Genomic DNA, 6,762 nt, shown 5'->3' on the forward strand with positions numbered 1-6,762 from the left:
CAACACCTTACTTCAAAACACTATATCAATAACAGTGCATCAATACAACTGTGTACCATCCCCCCACCCACATGTCCATCATCACATTCCCCTCGGTCTCTTGAGTGTCCATAGCAATAAAGACCAGTGTGAGTGTGAGGGATAGCGCTTCCCTGTGTTGGGGCCCGGTGGTGCACTTAATATATATAATACCTCCCTGACCAGTCCTGGTCAGGAAAATCCTTGGAGCTCTGCAACACCGCACAGTGATCCCACGGCGTGCTGCACTGCTCTCTGCAGGAGTGGGTGCACCTCTGCATCCACAGGAAAGGAATCTCCAGCCGGAGTGCTCCTTTAACACAGTCTCTGAACACGCGATCAGACAGCAACCCTCTTGCTGCTCTAACTATGGTGAAGGATTCCCTGTCCTAAGGCCAACCCTATACCATACAGCTTCCTCTGGTGACATAGGGGACTAACTGGGCCCTGGGGTGTACCTCTACCCTAGTCCCTAATCCTCCCTATAACTAGCTACCTGCACTACGCACAGCCACTTACTTGGTCCGTGCAGCAACCGTGCTGCACAAACACAGTGCCTGCCTGTCAGACCTCACAGCACTAATAGCTGTGACTCTGACAAGACAGCACTCACACTAAGGGCAGAGTCCCTAACTGGGGCCGTCCCTTATCAGTTACCCACTAACCTGGTGGGGAGTTGGGGCCTACCTGGAGGGTGAGGGTACCTATCTGGATGCAGGAGTTGCACTCACTACCTGCATCCTTCCTTCCCCTTCTGCTCCGCTGCTCCAACTAACGTGACTCATGCAAAGCCCGGGAAAATGTATCTCTTTCCTCCAGGGCAGTCCTGCAGCCCTATTGGCTCCTATCAAACACCTGGTGCCTGCCTCGCTATGCCTCATGGGAATTGTAGTCCCGAGGCCCCTACAATAACATTGAGGCCGCGTGCGTGCCTTCCCTCTGCCTACACAAACCTGTAATGGCCGCCGCAACCTCTCACTAACTTCCCCTACTCTCGCGCGACTCTCCTGCGCCTTCCCTGCCCTCACGCAACTGCTCCCTGGCTCTAGGGTTCTCCCTGCGCATGCGCGACTCTGCCCTGTCTCTCGCAGCCTCCCTGCGCATGCGCGAGCTAACTGGGCCGCCGGGGACTCACTGCGCATGCGCGAGTTGAAGCGCAATGGCGGCGCCCTATCCGCCCGGCTCCGGGAGCGCCGGGAGCCCTGAGATGCGCGTGCGGCCTTGGCAACCGGCCGCACGCGTCCCCGGCAACCCCCGAGCCGGGACCTGACCGCCCTCTCCCCTGCCACTGCCGAACGGAGCCGCCATTGGACGCGGCGGCCCCCGCGATCGGCAGTCAGGTGAGGGGGGTGCGGTAGCGCTGGGGAGACCTGGCTACACTCTCCCCCTGGTGGAAAATCCAACGTCCTCGCTTGGAGAACGCCATACCCTGACATAAGGTTACACAATAAAATACGGCATGTCATATTTGTTACAATTATCAGGTCGACTTTACACCTTAGATTACATAGTACATCACACTCAATAATACCCGAGACTGGCTGAGACCATTTGTGGGGTGCCCCTACCAGATCAGATGGGGGTACCTCACTTTTGCGTCCGTGAGCCTCCCCCAGAAAAATTTCTTGGAGAGCACACTCTAAGGCGACAGTTTCTGGCTCTTCGCTACTTCCTCCCCCTGGTGGAAGGAGTAGCCCAGTGTCTCTGAAGCAGACCTTTACCCGGTCATCCGTGGCAGGGATGCGGTAGACCAGGAGGCCAGGACCTTTCCCGCGGTCCACCACCTGGCGAATGGCACGCTCCTTTTTGGGCGTAAAGGAGGCCAGTCTCCCTGGATCGTCCTTTACACAGTCCTTGTCCCTACGGACTTGTGAGGCTTCCACTGAGAAGCGAGCACTGGGAAATGTCTCGGTTTCACCTGGCAGGGGGGAAAATGTAGACACCTTACCCCTGCGGTGAATCACGGTGGCTAACAGGTCCTCGGGGACGCTGTCAGTTCCCACCTTGGTGGTATCGGGACCTGCCCCTGGCACTTCTGGGGCAGTCCACTTACGCGCTGAAAACTCGGGAGCGTTGGATCCCAGTCCTGGGACCACTTGTGTCGGAGCACACGGGCTCACACTCCGCTCAGGAACCATAGCTTTGGCCTTCTTCACGGCCACCTCCATCGGAGTCTGTGAGGAACAAGGGGGTTCCTTACCACTCGGCTGGCTGACGATGGGCTTCCCTTCTTCCGGAAGGATCGGCGGTAGACACTGGTCCACTCTCTCCTCTGGACAGCTACCTTCTAGTGAGGACACCTCCGCCAGGACGCGATGCAGAGGGGAACCCTTCACCCGGGCGACCAGACTTAAGGAGCCATCGTGCTCCGCGGTCACCTGGAGGCTCACCCCCGACACCCCTGGGGCAGTCGACTCACCCTTGTCGGCGTTAGGTACTGGTCCCCAGTCTAGGACCGAGGGTACCTCTGTAGTAGGTCGGACTGACCATTGTAGGGCACACGGGCCCACAGCAGGGTCCGCAACATCGGAAGACACCTCTTCCAGGGTACACGGACCCACAGCAGACTCTATATCCTCTGCATTACCGCTGGGGTGGTTCGCCGGTAGGCGCATCGCCACCGATGGGACTTCCACCTTTCCCCCGGAAGATCTCATGACAGTATCCTCCGCAAGGTAGTCACCAGATTCTCCTGAAATGCAGCCAGTGGTTGTGGGTACAAAGCTGGCGTGCTCCGGTACCTCCACTGCAGCCGCACTCTTCTCTGCCAAGGGTTCACTTAGCTCCTTAGCTGGCTCTGTAGGCTGGGGTACAATAGGCATCAAGAAAATTGCACCGCAACAATCACATTGAGGTTCCCACGCCAGTGCTCCCCTAGAACAGTCACAGGTGGGGCTAAAGCACTGTGTACACGGCTCCCCATCTACCTCGGTGATCCTGAAGTCTAGTGGCACTTGGGACATAACGGCTCCCTCGTCATAGGCTTCTTGCAAGCAGGGGCACAGGAGCATAAGGAGATCTATTCCTGGCGCTCGCCAGGGCACATACACATTAGGGTGTATCCCCTGACAGTCTATCTCATCCTCATCATAGAACAGAGAGTCTATCTCATCCTCATCCTTAGAGATCAGAGTGTCTATCACAGCGTCCACGTATGGTTGAAGATAACCGTGCTTGCTCCCCCTGGTGGAATCTAAAGGAAGGGCACTTTTTACAAGGGATTGGTTTTCGCTCTGCACTGAGTCACTCACAGCACAGGGGAGGGGCTCTGACTTTCGCGCCAAACCCGGACAGAATGTTGCGACATCTTTCTGTGCAGGCTTGCAGTCAGCAGCACGTGCGCTCTCCTGATTTGGCGGGAGACGCCATTTTGCTGGGTCGGCATAGACTAGGGGGTACCCTTCTGAGGGGCCCCCGGGCATGAACAGCGCGGACGGTGCCTCTGCCAGGCATATATCCTCAGTGTGAGTTACAACAAAAAGTATGGTTTTCCATGTGGACGTGGGATCTTGTTCCTCCTCTAGGACACATGCCCACGGCCACCCAGGAATTTTACACATATACTCCCGGACTTTCATTGCGGGTATACTAGCGGGTATGCCTCCTACCGCCACTACCTGGCCAGGCTCCATATACTGCCTCAACGCCCAGGCAAGGACCTCGTCTCCGGACTTCGCAAACATGGCGACAAAAATAGGGACGGGACAATTTAGAAAAAATGGACAGGGCACCCCAAGTGTATCTCAGCAGCGCCTCCAAATGTAACGGGTATTCCACCCCACCCAATCTCATATGTAGTGTGGGTGAGTAGAACATGTATTGTTACCGGTGTGGTGCGTATACCTGCAGGCTCACAGGCAGTCTGAGCCTCCGCTAATGAGAGCCTGGGGTGAATCCTCTGGAACGGATCTTCGTTCAGCGCCTCCACCTATGTAGGATTCTATGGACGTGTAGAATGACCCTAACATAGGAACCCACTCAGAAACCACATACACAGTATTATGGATAACAGGTTTACTGAATGAACAATGACAACACCTTACTTCAAAACACTATATCAATAACAGTGCATCAATACAACTGTGTACCATCCCCCCACCCACATGTCCATCATCACATTCCCCTCAGTCTCTTGAGTGTCCATAGCAATAAAGACCAGTGTGAGTGTGAGGGATAGCGCTTCCCTGTGTTGGGGCCCGGTGGTGCACTTAATATATATAATACCTCCCTGACCAGTCCTGGTCAGGAAAATCCTTGGAGCTCTGCAACACCGCACAGTGATCCCACGGCGTGCTGCACTGCTCTCTGCAGGAGTGGGTGCACCTCTGCATCCACAGGAAAGGAATCTCCAGCCGGAGTGCTCCTTTAACACAGTCTCTGAACACGCGATCAGACAGCAACCCTCTTGCTGCTCTAACTATGGTGAAGGATTCCCTGTCCTAAGGCCAACCCTATACCATACAGCTTCCTCTGGTGACATAGGGGACTAACTGGGCCCTGGGGTGTACCTCTACCCTAGTCCCTAATCCTCCCTATAACTAGCTACCTGCACTACGCACAGCCACTTACTTGGTCCGTGCAGCAACCGTGCTGCACAAACACAGTGCCTGCCTGTCAGACCTCACAGCACTAATAGCTGTGACTCTGACAAGACAGCACTCACACTAAGGGCAGAGTCCCTAACTGGGGCCGTCCCTTATCAGTTACCCACTAACCTGGTGGGGAGTTGGGGCCTACCTGGAGGGTGAGGGTACCTATCTGGATGCAGGAGTTGCACTCACTCCCTGCATCCTTCCTTCCCCTTCTGCTCCGCTGCTCCAACTAACGTGACTCATGCAAAGCCCGGGAAAATGTATCTCTTTCCTCCAGGGCAGTCCTGCAGCCCTATTGGCTCCTATCAAACACCTGGTGCCTGCCTCGCTATGCCTCATGGGAATTGTAGTCCCGAGGCCCCTACAATAACATTGAGGCCGCGTGCGTGCCTTCCCTCTGCCTACACAAACCTGTAATGGCCGCCGCAACCTCTCACTAACTTCCCCTACTCTCGCGCGACTCTCCTGCGCCTTCCCTGCCCTCACGCAACTGCTCCCTGGCTCTAGGGTTCTCCCTGCGCATGCGCGACTCTGCCCTGTCTCTCGCAGCCTCCCTGCGCATGCGCGAGCTAACTGGGCCGCCGGGGACTCACTGCGCATGCGCGAGTTGAAGCGCAATGGCGGCGCCCTATCCGCCCGGCTCCGGGAGCGCCGGGAGCCCTGAGATGCGCGTGCGGCCTTGGCAACCGGCCGCACGCGTCCCCGGCAACCCCCGAGCCGGGACCTGACCGCCCTCTCCCCTGCCACTGCCGAACGGAGCCGCCATTGGACGCGGCGGCCCCCGCGATCGGCAGTCAGGTGAGGGGGGTGCGGTAGCGCTGGGGAGACCTGGCTACACTTATATAAGGCCTGTAACGATACATTTGAGTGTCAAGTGGTACACTGCCAATCTGATGTGACGTTACCAAAATGGAGGGAAGTCAGCCAATCAGGAATGATATGCTTTGCTACCTTTAACATGATGTCACCCCCCAAAAAATATCTGCCATCACATGGTAATCCAACCAATCGGATTGGGAGATATACCATGTGAGGCATCACATGATACACCCCCAATCTTATTGGTTGGAGTACCATGCGACAGCTTCCATATTTTTTAAAGGATGTGACATCCCTCCATTTAAGATATCCCTGTACCCAGCTACTATGCCTTATCACAGGGGTGTGCAAAGTTTCTGTGCTACGCCTCCCCCCGTGTGCCAGCACCAGCGCTCGCCCCCCTTTCCTGTGACACATGTCAAATGACGCCGCGGGCCATGTGACACCACGTGACCCCGCAGCGTCATTTGATGCCACTTTTCCATTGCGATGAGCACGTTATTTGAGGTCGCGGGTTGCCATGGCGATGGGCACGTCATTTGATGCCGTGTTGCAATGGCGACGCGTCCAGACGCCTTCTTAATCCCGGTAAATTGAGGTTGCAGAGGCCTCGCGCGGTCCCCCGGCCTTTAACTTAAATGCCTGGGGGAAGAGCTCGGGGCCTCTTACCGCCGCGCACCCCAGCCTTAGCCCCTTCATTGCCTAGCGGCTAAAGTTATGAAGCTGCTTTATTGTGATTTTTAATAATAGAGTGCGGAAGCAGGGGGTCTCCTGAGCTGAACCGCATTAATTTCAGCCTCTGGGACCCCCTGCTTCCCGAGTTACAGGCCCCGTTATGTAGTATCTCGAGTATTTAAATCCCCCAGTCACGTGGACTGTGACGCGGAGGATTTAAAAATAGCAGGAATACCGGCACTACATACCGGGGCCTGTTAATCGGGAAGAAGGGGGTCCCTAAGGCTGAAATCAATGCGGTTCAGGTCAGGAGACCTCGGCTTCTGTACACTATTATTTAAATGAACATTTAAACTGCACGATTGCCTGTAAGAGCTGTGTATGAAGATGCCGCTCTCTCCGCGCAGCTCTATGAGGCTCCAGTTTAAACTAACACTTTCAGTGCGATAAGAAATTACTTTTCTTTTAAATCAAGCCGTGCGATCTTGCATTTTTTGACTGCACTTCAAAAAAAATTGTATTTTTTCTTAGTGAATACTGTTATGACACACGTTTTATAGTGCAGTAAAACAATGCAAAGTCACTCAGCAATGCACTTAACTTGTCGAGATTTGCTGAATAGGCCCCTATGTGCCTTTCAAAGGTAAAAACTGGGTAG

Source organism: Ascaphus truei, chromosome 3, assembly GCF_040206685.1.
Source record: "Ascaphus truei isolate aAscTru1 chromosome 3, aAscTru1.hap1, whole genome shotgun sequence".
Lineage (NCBI taxonomy): Eukaryota > Metazoa > Chordata > Amphibia > Anura > Ascaphidae > Ascaphus > Ascaphus truei.